Source organism: Artemia sp. Qi Xiang Cuo, chromosome 5, assembly GCF_049724085.1.
Source record: "Artemia sp. Qi Xiang Cuo chromosome 5, ASM4972408v1, whole genome shotgun sequence".
Lineage (NCBI taxonomy): Eukaryota > Metazoa > Arthropoda > Branchiopoda > Anostraca > Artemiidae > Artemia > Artemia sp. Qi Xiang Cuo.
The window spans coordinates 54,368,296-54,383,651 of NC_142798.1; the positions used below are offsets into that span (position 1 = coordinate 54,368,296).

At 35.0% G+C, this 15,356-nt stretch overlaps 1 protein-coding gene across 6 annotated transcripts in view; it reads right to left on the bottom strand.

Annotated features, from left to right (window-relative positions):
* LOC148952277 (uncharacterized) overlaps positions 1–4,371 on the bottom strand; it is a 36,165-nt gene extending 31,794 nt beyond the window's left edge. Inside the window, exon 1 of one of the 6 annotated variants that reach the window (XM_089089712.1) lies at positions 4,314–4,371. The gene's annotated coding sequence lies outside the window, so the exon portion shown is untranslated. Of the gene's footprint in view, positions 1–4,154; positions 4,253–4,309 lie in introns of those variants that run through there. The other 5 variants (XM_089089715.1, XM_089089714.1, XM_089089710.1 and 2 more) reach the window with 5 other exon arrangements.
* Positions 4,372–15,356: the final 10,985 nt, after the last annotated feature.

Here is a 15,356-nt window from a genome sequence, read left to right on the forward strand (position 1 = left end):
CTCCTTCCCTGTTTTCCAAAAACCAAATATAGCCACTTAAAGTTCAAAAAAAAAATTTTTTTTTCTTAGCCACGCCTACAGGCCACAGTTGGCGACTGATCCGGGTGAATGAGGACTCATTCGAAGCAGAATTCGGCCTGTTAGGGCCTTTTGATATTTTCAGACCAAAAAAATTATCCCCCGAATTTACATTTATGAAAAACCTTGTTTTCCTATAAGAGCCCATGTTAATTTTTCCCACCACAGCCCCCCCTTTAACGTTGTCTGATCGGGCTGAAATTTAGAGGATAAGCTTTCCTGGGGCCTGGGAGCTTATCCTCGAAATTTCAGCTCAATCTGATCACTCCTTCCCTGTTTTCCAAAAACCAAATATCAAGTTTTGTGGGGATTTGCTTGCGTCAAAAATACATTCCACTTACTAAAAAACAATTACAATTGTGCCTCTTTAGTACAGAGGTCGATACTCCTGACTGTCAGGCGGAAGACCCGGGTTCGATTCACCATCAGATGAAATTTTTTAGGAAACTTTTCATATACTGAATTGAAAGTTTAAAAAAGAAACTCAGTTTCTTTTTTAAATTATTTGAAAAAAATTACATTTTCTAAAGAGTTAAAGAGGCTGAGTTACAAGGTCGACCCTTAAAATGTACAGGGATTAGGATGCACAGTTGGGGGGCTGTTAAAGAGGCTGAGTCACAAGTTCAAACCTTAAAACGTACAGGGATTAGGAGGCACCCTGTATGACATGATTTGAGTATTCAGGAATTAAAAGCGTTAACACAAGAATGTTCAAGAGCAGGGGGTTAGGGGGGTGGCAGCCCCCCAACTTTTACTCCTGACACAATCAGCTAACAGTTAGTCAAGCAATAATAAGTAATAAACTGTACAAAAACGTGCAGAAATTATTTGAAAAAAAACTACGTTTTCTAAAGAGTTAAAGAGGCTGAGTTACAAGGTTGAACCTTAAAACGTACAGGGATTAGGAGGCGCAGTTGAGGGCTGCCGCCCCAAACCCCTGCTTTCGCAGCCTTTAAATAAAAGTATTAAGTTTTTAAACTGAAAGTAAGGAGTGAAATTAAATCTTAAAACAAACAGAAATTATTCCGTATATGAAAGGGGCTGTGTCCTCCTCAACACCTCACTCTTTACGCTAAAGTTTTTATTGTTTAAAAAAAAGAGTTGTGAGAAAGTCAAACTTTAGCATAAAGAGCGCGGCGTTGAGGAGGGCGCAGCCCCTTTCATATATGGAGTAATTTCTGTTCGTTTTAAGATTTAATGTTGCTCCTTACTTTCAGTTTAAAAAACTTTTTTTTTTATTTAACAGCTGCAAAAGCAGGGGGTTTGGGGGCGGCAGCCCCCAACTGTTCCTCCTAATCCCTGTACGTTTTAAGGTTCAACCTTGTAACTCAGCCTCTTTAACTCTTTAGAAAACGTAGTTTTTTTTAAATAATACTATTACAGAGCAAACTTAAATAAAGTCATACATATGACTTTTTATACCTCCTGCTATTATAGAGCAAACAAAAATAAAGTCTTACAGATGACTTTTTATACCTCATACTAATATAAAGCAAACTTAAATAAAGTCATACAGATGACTTTTTATACTGTACCTCATACTATTACAGAGAAAACTTAAATAAAGTCATACAGATAACTTTTTATACCTCATACTATTATAAAGCAAACTTAAATAAAGTCACACAGATGACTTTTTATACCTCCTACTATTATAGAGCAAACAAAAATTAAGTCTTACAGTTGACTTTTTATGCCTCACATTATTATAAAGCACACATAAATAAAGTCATACAGATGACATTTTATATCTCATATTATTACAGAGCAAACTTAAATAAAGTCAAACATATGACTTTTTATACCTCCTGATATTATAGAGCAAACAAAATAAAGTTTTACAGATGACTTTTTATACCTTACACTATTATAAAGCAAACTTAAATAAAGTCATACAGATGACTTTTTATGCCTCATGCTATTATAGAGCCAACTTTAATAAAGTCATACAGATGACTTTTTATACCTCCTGCTATTATAGAGCAAACAAAATAAAGTTTTACAGATGACTTTTTATACCTCATACTAATATAAAGCAAACTTAAATAAAGTCATACAGATGACTTTTTATACTGTACCTCATACTATTACAGAGCAAACTTAAATAAAGTCATACAGATTACTTTTTATGCCTCATATTATTCTAAAGCAAACTTAAATAATGTCTTACAGATGACTTTTTATGCCTCATACTATTATAGAGCAAACTTAAATAAAGTCACACATATGACTTTTTATACCTCCTGCTATTATAGAGCAAACAAAAATAAAGTTTTACAGATGACTTTTTATGCCTCATACTATTACAGAGCAAACTTAAATAAAGTCTTAAAGATGACTTTTTATACTGTACCTCATATTATTATAGAGCAAACTTAAATGAAGTCATACAGATGACTTTTTATACCTCTTGATATTATAGAGCAAACAAAAATAAAGCCTTACAGATGACTTTTTATACCTCATACTATTATAGAGCAAACATAAATAAAGTCTTACAGAAGACTTTTTATAGGACATCCACCACAAGGCTAATATGAGAGTAAAGTTCATTTGTGATGCAAATGGATGTTGTATTTAGATTGAGGATGCAATTCTAGGTATATATTTATACATTAGAGGGGTGGGGGTATATAGGCTATTCTGTGAATATATAGGCTCTAAGAAAATCATGAATTTCTTAGAAAAACTGGAAAAACCAGGACAGAAGTGAAGTTAAAAGTGCTCCCTGTAAAATGTGTTAACCAGGATTATTCTACATAATACAGAGTAAGAATTGTTTTCTTAATGTTTCTTTTTGTCCAGCTGGACTCCTAGGCTTAAAATACTGGTTGACTAATTTAAAAATTTGTATATATATACACTCTCAAATTAGCCATCTGGTGGTATCCCCTTTTTATACCTCATAATATTATAGAGCAAACATGAAAAAATTCTTACATATGACTTTTTGTTGTTTTCTCTATGTATCAGTGGGGTAATATAATTTCTTCTGCATGACATTTTTGTGGATCATATATTAAATAAGAAAGCCAAAAAGTCTTCTGTATAACTTTATTTGTACTTCTCTACAATGATTTGATGTTTAAAAAGTCATACAGAAAACTTTATATCATTCTCCATCTTTTCTCTAGAAATAGAAATATATAATTACAAACATACAAGGTATAAAAAGTCATTTGTATGACTTTATTCATGTTTGCTCCATAAAAGTATGAAGTTTAAAAAGTTATCTGTAGGACTTTGGTCATGTTTGCCATAAATAGTACAAGGTATAAAATGCCATCTGCATTACTTTATTCATGTTTGCTCTATAATTGTGTAAGATATAAAAAGTCATCAGTATGACTTTATTCATGTTTGCTCTAGCCTATAGGCTAATAGTGTAAGACATAAAAATTCATCTGTATGGCTTTATTTTTGCTTGCTTTAAAATAGAATGAGGTATAAAAAGTCATCTGTATGACTTTATTTATGTTTTCTCTAGGCCTATAGAAGAATGAGGCATAAAGTCATCTGTATGACTTTATCATTCTACATAATAGGAGAAAGCATGATATTGTCTTCTGTTTGACTTTATACTGCATTCTATATAAGAGTAAATGACAACATTCTATTGCTCAGATATAAAAAAAAGTTTCTATATTGTCATATGTAGGTAGGCTAACCCAACTAATGTGCAAATATATACCCTGAGTTGGTATATATATAGGGGTGGGGGCTAAGATTTATTTCTGACAAAAATGATTATTATGTTTCTAAAGAGCATAAAAAAAGGCATCTAGTGGTCTATATTTACTTTATTTGTAAGTCAATAATATGATTTGGTAAAAAATTACCAGCTATTTTAAAGAACCTATACCTACCTCCACTCCTTCTCTCTAGAGGGCCCTCAAATTTGCCTAAATAACAGGTCTATACCTATTGAAATTTTGAATCCATAGATACTTCAAAATACCTCACCAGGACATAGCCTAGGCTACTTCAGTCTATGGACCCATTCTTGAAAGCTTCATTTCCTAACTTAACCCCTTTCAAAGATACCAAAAAGTAGCTAGACTAGAATTTTACCACACCTTTTACCCTAATCTAGAACGTTACTGTATGAGATCCTGTAAAAATTTATCCATTCATGAAAGTTTCATTACGGTCTATCCTAGGTTGACCTCAGTGACAAAAATTTTATATTGCCTCATTATGCGAAACTGCCAAGCTAATAATTTTCGTTGACCTACTATTACTTGGGCATATTGAAAAGTCGTCAGTTCTAATTTTAACTTATAAATTTTGACGTTGTAGTTCCTTTCTTCTCTAATTTTGTTTTTAGCAGGTTCTTCATAGGTCCGTTGAACCTTCACCATGAAGGTCCGTTCGCCTTTTTGGCTGGTCTGTTGAGCAGAAATTGCAGCTGGTATTGGTAATCCAGGGACTAATATATCATCTTCATTGCCAGTTTTTAACATTATTGATTCTGTTTGGCGGCAAAATGGCGATTAATATCATCTCCAAAGATTGTATAGATTTTTCCACCAAGGAAACGTTGCTTTAAAATTAGGAATCGCTTACAGAAGATTCACGTCACAATCATCTACAGGATAGGGACAACAGATTAACGGTAGCGTCAGCAGGGAAGTAAATGATAGAGCCTCTATTAAAAAGAACAACATTTAAGCAAAGATATCCTTCTCTGAAATGTTCTTTAATTATGGATAAGTTGGCAATCTATTCATGGTTATTAGCAAAGGAAATCAAAAGACAGTATGTTTTGTAAAATGATAAAAAGAAAAAACTGTAAATTCCTGAGAATGATTTTGAGGAGCAAAGAAATTTTTTTAGGGAGTTTTGGAGGGCAGTGGAGATCTGGTTTTAACTTTAGGGAAAGGGGAAGAGAAAAAGTGTCTAAAGATTTCATTGTTTAATTTGTTAAAAGAAATTTTGGCTCTACCAGTCTCTGTTTGATTGTAAACTGAAATAAGACATATTTATCTCGGCTGTCAAAAGAGTGTATGCATAGTATCAAAAGGAATGCTTGGGGATCCGTGTTTAAATTTTTTGGTGGTGCCGGGGGCCAAATGAACTTAAAATTTTTACTTACGGTGAAATAGAAGTGAATTAAAAGAAATCATATACCATGTATGCAAGTTATAAATGTAGCAAATATCTACAAAATAATAGAACGTGTCTTTGAGATTAAGCATACATTATTGGAGTGTATTAGGAACAAGGTTAATTTATATTTTGTGCTGGATGGAGAGCATGCTTAAGCCAAAAATGTATATCTCGTATACGCCTTAAAGCTTTTGCACTAGTAGCTCCAATAAAACTCCGAATCTATTGATGATGAAGCATTTAGAAGAATCAAAAGACAGTACAAACAACCAGGCTTTCAAAAATAAATTAGTTATAATATCTTTAGAACGACTGAGGAGATTCAACTAAAACTTCTAAGGAGTGTTTGGGAATGATAAGGGGATTTATGATTTTACGTTTCTAAAAGAAATAAGGGCGCCAGAACATTTTGTTATGTAAGCATTGGTTTGCCCAAAGGATTGAGCAGAAATTGCAGCTGGTATTGGTAATCCAGGGATTAATATATCATCTTCATTACCAGTTTTAAACATTATTGATTCTCTTTGGCGGCAAAATGGCGATTAATATCATCTCCAAAGATTGTATAGATTTTTCTACCAAGGAAACGTTGCTTTAAAATTAGGAATCGCTTACAGAAGATTCACGTCACAATCATCTACAGGATAGGGACAACAGATTAACGGTAGCGTCAGCAGGGAAGTAAATGATAGAGCCTCTATTAAAAAGAACAACATTTAAGCAAAGATATCCATCTCTGAAATGTTCTTTAATTATTTATAAGTTGGCAATCTATTCATGGTTATTAGCAAAGGAAATCAAAAGACAGTATGTTTTGCAAAATGATAAAAAGAAAAAACTGTAAATTCCTGAGAATGATTTTGAGGAGCAAAGAAATTTTTTTTAGGGAGTTTTGGGGGGCAGTGGAGATCTGGTTTTAACTTTAGGGAAAGGGGAAGAGAAAAAGTGTCTAAAGATTTCATTGTTTAATTTGTTAAAAGAAATTTTGGCTCTACCAGTCTCTGGTTTATTGTAAACTGAAATAAGACATATTTATGTCGGCTGTCAAAAAAGTGTATGCATAGTATCAAAAGGAATGCTTGGGGATCCGTGTTTAAATTTTTTGGTGGTGCCGGGGGCCAAATGAACTTAAAATTTTTACTTACGGTGAAATAGAAGTGAATTAAATGAAATCATATACCATGTATGCAAGTTATAAATGTAGCAAATATCTACAAAATGTTAGAACGTGTCTTTGAGATTAAGCATACATTATTGGAGTGTATGAGGAACAAGGTTAATTTATATTTTGTGCTGGATGGAGAGCATGCTTAAGCCAAAAATGTATATCTCGTATACGCCTTAAAGCTTTTGCACTAGTAGCTCCAATAAAACTCCGAATCTATTGATGATGAAGCATTTAGAAGAATCAAAAGACAGTACAAACAACCAGGCTTTCAAAAATAAATTAGTTATAATATCTTTAGAACGACTGAGGAGATTCAACTAAAACTTCTAAGGAGTGTTTGGGAATGATAAGAGGATTTATGATTTTACGTTTCTAAAAGAAATAAGGGTGCCAGAACATTTTGTTATGTAAGCATTGGTTTGCCCAAAGGATTTTCATAGGCAGTCCAATAGTGCTGCCTAAGTAAAGAGCAATGTAGGCAAAATGTATTATTTAATTCCTTTTTTTTTGGGGGGGGGGAGGGGGTTAGACCACGGCACTTCGCATTGACGGAGTTGTCGTCGAAACTTCGAAAAGGGTTCATTCAATTATAAGTTAAAAGGGCTAGTGTCATTTTTTATAGTCGAAAGTAATTGGAGAGCAACTAACCCCCCTCCCACGCCCACTATTTCTCCAAACAAATCTGACCAAAATTTTGAGATAGCCATTTTGTTCAAGATAGTTCAAAGGTCTGAAAATTATGTATTTGAGGATAATATCTCCCTACCGTCCCTAGGGCAAGGGTTGTAAGATATGCCCTGGGAGTTATATAAGATTTATATAGAAAGGGTAATCGTATAAACTTCAGAGAGGGCTCATTGGATTGCTAACCGGAAGTTCTAATGCCCTTTTTAAGAATCAGAGTGATTAGAGGGTTGATACCCCCTCCCACACACCCCTCATTTTCCCAAAATGCATCTGATAGAAATTTTGAGATGAACAATTGTTGTTGTATAAACTTCGAAAAGAGCTCAGTCGAGTGGAAATTGAGTGTTAGTGCCCTTTTTAATAGTCGAAAGTGATTGGACACTCCTCCCATGCTTACCATTTCCCCAAACACATCGAATCAAAATTTTATTTGAAAGGTCCATATTTGAAAGGTCTGGAAATTATGTTTTTGAGGATGACTACCCCCTCCCCTTACAGTCTTCAGGGGAAGGGTTGTAAGTAATACCCTGGGGGTATATAAGGTATATATAGACAGGGTGATTGTATAAATTTCGAAGGGGTTATTTGATTGGTAATCAGAAGTTCTAGTGCCCTTTTTAAGATTTAGAGTTATCGGAGGGTGGATACCCCCTCCCACCCCCACACACACACATAAAGCACATAAGGTTCTTATAGAATTGTTGGTCGTATAAACTTTGGAGGAGCTCACTGGATTGGTAATCAGAAGTTTTAGTACTCTTTTTAAGTTTCAAAGTGATCGGAGGGCGAATACTCTCCACCACAGCTCGTATCTTCCCAAAATGCATCAGATAGAAATTTTGAGAAGATCATTTGTTGTCGTAGAAACTTCAAAAAAGGCTCATTTGATTCGTAATTGAAAGGGCCTTTTTTAATAGTCGAAATTGATTGGAGGGCAGCAAGCCCCCACACTTCCATACATTACCAAAACACATCTAATCAAAATTTTAAGACAGTCATTTTGTTCAGCGTAGTTGAAAAGTCTGGAAATTTGTCTTTGATGATAACAAACACCCTCGCAGAGCCCTCTTTGCAAGGGTTGTAAACTATGCCCCGAGGGCATATGAGGTTTTTATGGAAACGCTGGTCGTAAAAACTTCGGAGGGGGCTCATTTGTTTGGAAATCTGATGTTTTAGTTCTTTTTTTTAAGAGTAAGATTTAAGAGTCAGAGCCTACGTTTATATTCCACATTTGCATTCGATAACAATTTTACAAAAGCTATTTGTTCAACAATAATCCAAAGATTAATAAGGCCTTTGGGGTGGAAAGAACCCCCAGAGTCTGGGGGTAAGGGTTGTAAGTTATGCCCCAGGAGCATGCAAGGTTCTTATGGAAGGGGTGGTCGTGTGAACTTTAGAAGAGGCTCATTTAATTTGAAATATATAGTTTTAGTTCCCTTTTAAAAGTCAAAGTCAAGAGCTCATTTGATTAGAAGTCGGAAGTTTTAGTCCCCTTTTTAAGAGTCAAATATGAATGGAGGGATACCAGCCTCCCCGGGATTATCATTCCCCAAAACATATCACATCGAAATTTTAAGAGAGCTATTTTGTTCAGCATTGTTGAAAGGTCCAGTTTTGGGGTTTCAACCTCCCCACAGTCCTCAGGACAAGGGCTGTGAGTTAGGCAATTCGTTCATTGTTTAGAGGTAGTATATGCTGTTGAGAAAGGTATGCATGTTTGAACTTTACTTTCCAAGAAGACGTCAAAGAATGTTGAGGGGAGTGATGAACTAAATCAAAACTCGTTTTTTTGTGTACACGGATTGCCAAAAGGGTACAAAACAGGAGTAGCTGAGTATATAAATTTAGAAAATTCAGAAAATGATAAGGGAGGTGATCAAAAAGGCAATACTTGCATGCCATCAATACTACTACAACTATCACCTCTACTACTACCACCACACTACTCCATTTAGAGTATTAAGGGAAAATTTGAACTAAATCAAAAGACGCTATGTGCATGCACATTGTCAAAATAGCGTATCTCAAGAATTGATTTGGGTATTAAGTTGAAACTTTCAGAGAATACTTAAAGGGAAACCTCATCTCGCCTAAAGGCAATATGTGCATGCTACTGCTAATACTATTGTTACTGCTACATTCACTACTACTACTACTACTACTTCTATTGCAACTGCCTGTAGGGCTATCATTATTGAGAAAAAAATTTCAAGAAGTATATGAACATACAGGTTATCAAAAGGAAATATCAGCAATTTCATAGTAATGGCTAATTGTATTAAATTGAAACTTTCAGGACTTGATGAGAGGGATGTTCAACTGACCAAAAGGCAATAGGTTAATACTACTAGTGCTAGTAGTGCTACCGCTACTCAATATTATTACTAGTAATATTTATACTAATATTGTGACTACTATTACAACTATGCCTAAGGGCATGAAGGTAAAATTTTCAAGAAATTTTGAAGGGGGAAGATGAACTGAATCAGAACACACCCTCTGTATGCAGGTTGTCAAAAGGATGTAACAGCAATATCTTAGGAACAGTTTGTGTGTGAATTTGAAACTAACAAGGCTTGTTGTAAGGGATTTTGAACTAACCAACAGAAAATACTTGCATCCTAATGCCGTAGTTTCTACTCATACTACTGCTACTGTTGCTATTATTACTGCTTCTATTACTACTACTGCCACGAAAGCTTAGGCTACTACAATTAATTCAACAGCTATTACCAGCACTACCGCTATTAAAACAAAGGGTATTAATATGAAAAATTCGGAATATATAGAAGCTCTGTGGAACTAAATTGAAACACACTATGCCCAAACAGGTTGTCAAGCGGACCCATGAAATGCTTCAGGAATGGCTTATGGTATGTATTAAGCTGTAGCTTTCAGCCTGTGTTGAAGGGGATATTAAAAAAACAAAGGTGCTATGCGCATACTGCTACTAATGTTGCTACAACCATTGCTACTGCGCAAGCTAATGGTATTAAGGCGAAGCTTTTAAGGAATATTGAGGCGGATGAACAACTTATATTATTAGGTTAGACCTTTAAGGGGTAAGTTGTGGGAGATTTTGAACTAACCAGAAGGCACTATTTGTTTACTTTTAATACTACCACTACGGTTACTATAACTAATGACACTAGGGGGGGTACTATAATAAAACTTTTAGGAGTTTTAATTAAAGGAAGGAACTGTATGAATGCAGGTTTTCGAAAGGGCATATACGGAATATCATAGGCAGCAACACTCTATATTAGGTAAAAATATCATTGAAACTTTTATAGGAGCTAATTGAACTCAAAATTAAAAGTTCTGGTACCCTTTTTAAGAGTATGAAGATAGTGGAGGGCAAGGATCCTTTAACTCAAGCTCATTCATTTTCCAAACGCATCAAGTCTAAATTTCGAGACAGCCATTTTGTTTAGCATATTAGAACTGTCCATCAACTATATCTTTAGCAATATTAGGCATGTCAACCCCCAACAAATATGCAATTGACCCATAAAGGAAACTAAATGTTGCTTTAAAATAAATCGAAAGGTATTTTGATTATGGTTGCCAATAAGATACCTCAGCAATAGGTCGAGAACGGCTGGGGGAATTAAGTTGAAATTTTTAGGGGTACTACTATCATTACTTCTGCGCTTACAATTTAAATCAATAAAGAGAGCGTAAGTGTATCTGTGGTGACGCTTTCTAATTAAATCAATTTGGAATTTAGTAAAATATTAAGACGCAAATACAAAAGTTTAGAAATACCACTTTTTATTAAGATAAGGCACATATCCTGGCTAGTGCGTGCTTAACAGGAAATTGAGAAATTACCACTTCCTAGCTATGTGCTTCAGTTGGGTCCCGGAAGGTGTGGTTGAGGAAAATGTATAAAAGATACATTTTATGGGAAGGGCGGCCTGATACTAACTTTATGCCGGACTGACCTCTGGTCCGTTGATTTAGAAATACCTTGGAATATTGTCGGATTATTGTAAGTGTCTAAGTATTTTATTGTATTATGTCTTATTGTAAATTTCTGATACTTGTTGTTCTACCAGGAAAAACCCGTCCCAGCAGAATATATATATTATTGAACTTTGTACTATTGTATGATAACTGAATAAAAGTATTGTATTACAACCAACCTGTCTACAATCTATATTTAGTCTCTCGAAAATACCCAGCTGGTACGCCTCATTAGTCAGGTCAAAGCCTAAGGCACGCTATCAAAGTTTAACTACCTTAGGGCCATAGTTTATCTCCCCTATAAAGGGAGAATAAAGGCATCAACCACAACATCAGCCAAATACCATAATACCACTTTACTACAACTGGTGGCAGTTGTAAAAACTGGGTCGAGAGGACTAAATAAAATTTAATTTTAGAAATAAAATGGCTTTACCAGAGGAAAAAACGGCTTCCCAGTCAACGGTACTTGAAATTGCCAAAATTATACCAGAATACGCGGGAATTTCATGTGTAGATGAGTTTATCGAAAAATTTAAAATTTTCGACGAACTAACTGAGTCGTTTGACGATAAGGTTAAAGAGCAATGCGTTGTAGCTACAATAAAGGGAAGCGCCCTTAAACACTTTGAGATCATTAATGAAAAAGAGCCCAAAGACATTAGAACTATAATCGAATATTTTAAAACAAGGTTCATAGAAACGAGTATCTCCGAGAGGCTAAGAACAGATGTAGTGACATTCAAAACCTCAACTAGTATCAGGGAATATGCAGACAAAATTTGTCGATATGTATGCTTACAGTTAGAGAAGGGCGGAAATGACGAGACCGTACAGAAAGTACAATTACATACTTTTCCGCAAGGGTTTCAAAAAAATTTATTAAGACTAATATTATCACGGAAACCTGAAAATCTAGAGCAGGCTATAATCCTAGTAGAAACAAAGGTAAAAATTAACGAGGCCATGAAAAAGTTTGATCAGAAGTCAATAAACAACACAGGAGCCTAAGAAAGTGAAAAATATGTAAGGAGACAGAAGCGGGTGAGCTTTGAGGAGCCAAATCTTGAACCAAAAAGGCGCGACGGAGACCAAAGGTCACCGTATAGGGAAGCAGCTGACAGATCCTACGACATTGGGTCGTTGCAGCTAATAACTATAGAAAGTATGGGCACCCACTGCCACCAAAGACAGACAGTTATGGCAGATCAAGAATATTTAGAAGTAAACAGGAAACCAACAAACAATTCAAAAGAAAGTTTAATTGGTATTATTGTAGCAAACCGAACCACTATGTGGCATATTGCTGGCATAGAATACGCAAAGAAGGCCAGATGTACAAGACAAGACACCAGTTCAGAACGCAGGGAGGGGGGCAGACATTTAGGAAGGCGGGAAACAAATAATTCTTGACAAACACCTAATAATATTCCTGAATTAAGGACTAGAAATCAAACGATTAACAATACCCAGGATCAAAATAGTAACACTGAAGGAAACTGGGGTAACCTCAGAAACTTTTAGTCAAACAGTGGGCATTTAAACGGAGAAATCAGCCTGTAAGGATCGACAGAGCTGAATCCTTATAAAGACCCCCTTATAGTTTAGAGTGTTGAGATACAAATACAAATAATAATAATCTACCAATTTAGCGTTGTGTTAAAATTGAGTGTTTCCAAAATTAACCATTTTTACTCGATACGGGTGCGTCTAAATTATTAATTTGAGAGGAAGTTTTTAAGAGGTTTCCCCCTAGTTTCAAAAATCGCGTAAGCAGATGTCAGAATACCCTAACATCAGTAACAGGTCACAAGCTGACAATATTGGGGGAATGTCCATTAAAATTTAGCACAGGAGATAAGGAAATAATGGTAACGGTGATAATGTGTAAGCAGCTACCATTTCCTTGTATTCTAGGAGTAGATGCTGTAAGGAAATATGGGATCGTGTGGGAACCCCTAACTTATACAATAACCATAAAGAAGCCAAATGAAATTAATAGGCAAATTTGCGTAACAACAGATAAGGAGAATGAAGATTCGGATTATAACCTAAAAATAAACGGAAAAATCACAATAGAAGGGGGAACAACAGCTCAAGTGCTGGCAACGTTAAGTACAAAAGAAGGAAGGGATAAAGCAATGGATGCCAAGATAGGGGGATACACCCTCGAAGAATACCCCACAATTTTCGTGGAAAGAAAGTTATTAAAAATGAAAATGATATCACATACTTAAAATTATCAAATCTAAGTAATAACAAAGTAAAGCTGAAGCAAATAGCACTTGGGTCAGTAGAAAAGATTTCAAATTCATAAATAAAATCCCTAAACAGCCCAGGATTAAGCGTAAATTTCACTAGCCGCGAAAAAAAAGCGTCGAAACCGCAACCACAAGAAAAGTATGGAATGACAAAAACTGACGTTTTGCAACAATTTTATTTAAAACATTTACCGGAAAATGCAAAAACCCAGGTGGGAAATATCCTTTGGGATTTTAGAAGGCCATTCGCAAAACAAAGTAGATTACGGATTAACCCACTTAATCACGCATAAAGTAACAACAAAGGGCCCTCGGATTAAAAATCACCGTATAAAACACATTATCATTTAAAATCATGGCTGGACGACCAAATAAAGGAAATGGAAGAACAGGGTGTAATTAAAGAGAGTGTTAGCGAGTGGTGTTTTACACTAGTAATAGTCAGAAAAAAAGACAATACCTGCAGATCATGTATAGATTTTAGAGCGCTAAATGCAGTCATGGTAAAAGATGTTATGAAATTACCACGAATTGATACGATATTAAATTCGCTGGGAGGTTCAAAATACTACACTAGTTTTGACCTAATAGCAGAATATTGGCAAATAGCCTTAGATCCAGAAACAAAGTACAAGGCAACAGTAATCTTAGATGATGGAAGAACGTTTACATTTGAACATATGCCTTTTGGCTTATCATTTAGTCCAAACTGTTTTGGTCGGCTAATGAATTTGGTGTTAAAAGACAACGAACCAGAAAGGAAAAAAGATACCTTGGCTTACATAGATGATATATTTTTTTTTATTTAAAACCTAAAAGACAATTTAGGTGGACATAGAAAAATACTGAAAAAATTTGAAAAAGCAGGCTTAAAATTAAACCAGAATAGTTAAAAATAGCAGTACCAAAACTAGTTTTTCTTGGATATCTGATAAACCAAGGCACGATTTCACCAAATCCAGAAAATTTACGGTCATAGAAAAATTAAAGCCACCAAAAAATCAAAAAAGCTGCAGATCAGTTATTGGTTTGTTAAGTTATTTCCAACGATATATTAAAAATTATGCAACAATAGCACAACCTTTGACAAACCTTTTGAAAAAATCAGGCAAATTCCAATGTCCATCGGACGCAATACAGGCACTGAATGAAATAAAGAGCAATTATCACAGGCGCCAATACTTAAACTACCAGATTTGTCACAAGACTTCTGTTTACAAACAGATGCTTTGGGGTACGGAATTATGGCCATATTATTAAACATAAATTTGGAAGAGGTAGAATCAATTTTCGAATATGCCAGCAGGTCGTTGACAGAGGCGGAAAGAAAATATTCAACGGTTGAAATAGAATGCCTAGTATTTAAAGTTTTTACAGAATATTTTCGCCAAATTTTGCTCGAAAAAAGTTCATTTTATGCGTAGACCAAAGATCACCGATTTGGCTACATACGATGCAAAATCCTTCAGTGCGGCTGACACAATGGATACTACATCTGCAAGTATATTCATGTACCCCAATATATATAAAGGGCCATACAAACATTTTATCAGACTATTTGTCACGAAGTCAAGATACGGAAGAAAATTTGAAAACAACCATCCAAGACGAATGGAACGGGGTGAAAATACTATCTAATGGAAATATTTTGAAACATCAAGATAAAGATGAGTTTCGTTCAGCCATGAAATCCTTTTTATCAAAAGGAGCAGAACTGCCGCAATACTTCATACAATTTTCGACGGACTTGGATAATTTTGATCTAGATGAATGTAAAAATATTTTGACAAGATATTACAGAGCACCACAAGATTATAGAAAAAAGGACTTATAAATTATTCCAGTAATTCCAAAATCGAAGGAAGGAGACATTTTACAGATTGCACACGCAACTAGTGGCTCTCACATGGAAGAAGCAAAAACTATTTGTTGGATAAAAGGAAATTTTTCTTTTGGAAAGATGTACTCAAAAGTAAAAACTTTCATACAAAGCTGCTAAGAGTGTACCAAACAGAAGTCGGCACCAAAGAACCCTAGGGCTGAATTGGGTCGATACCCAGCCCCTCCAGGGGTAGGAAATTAAT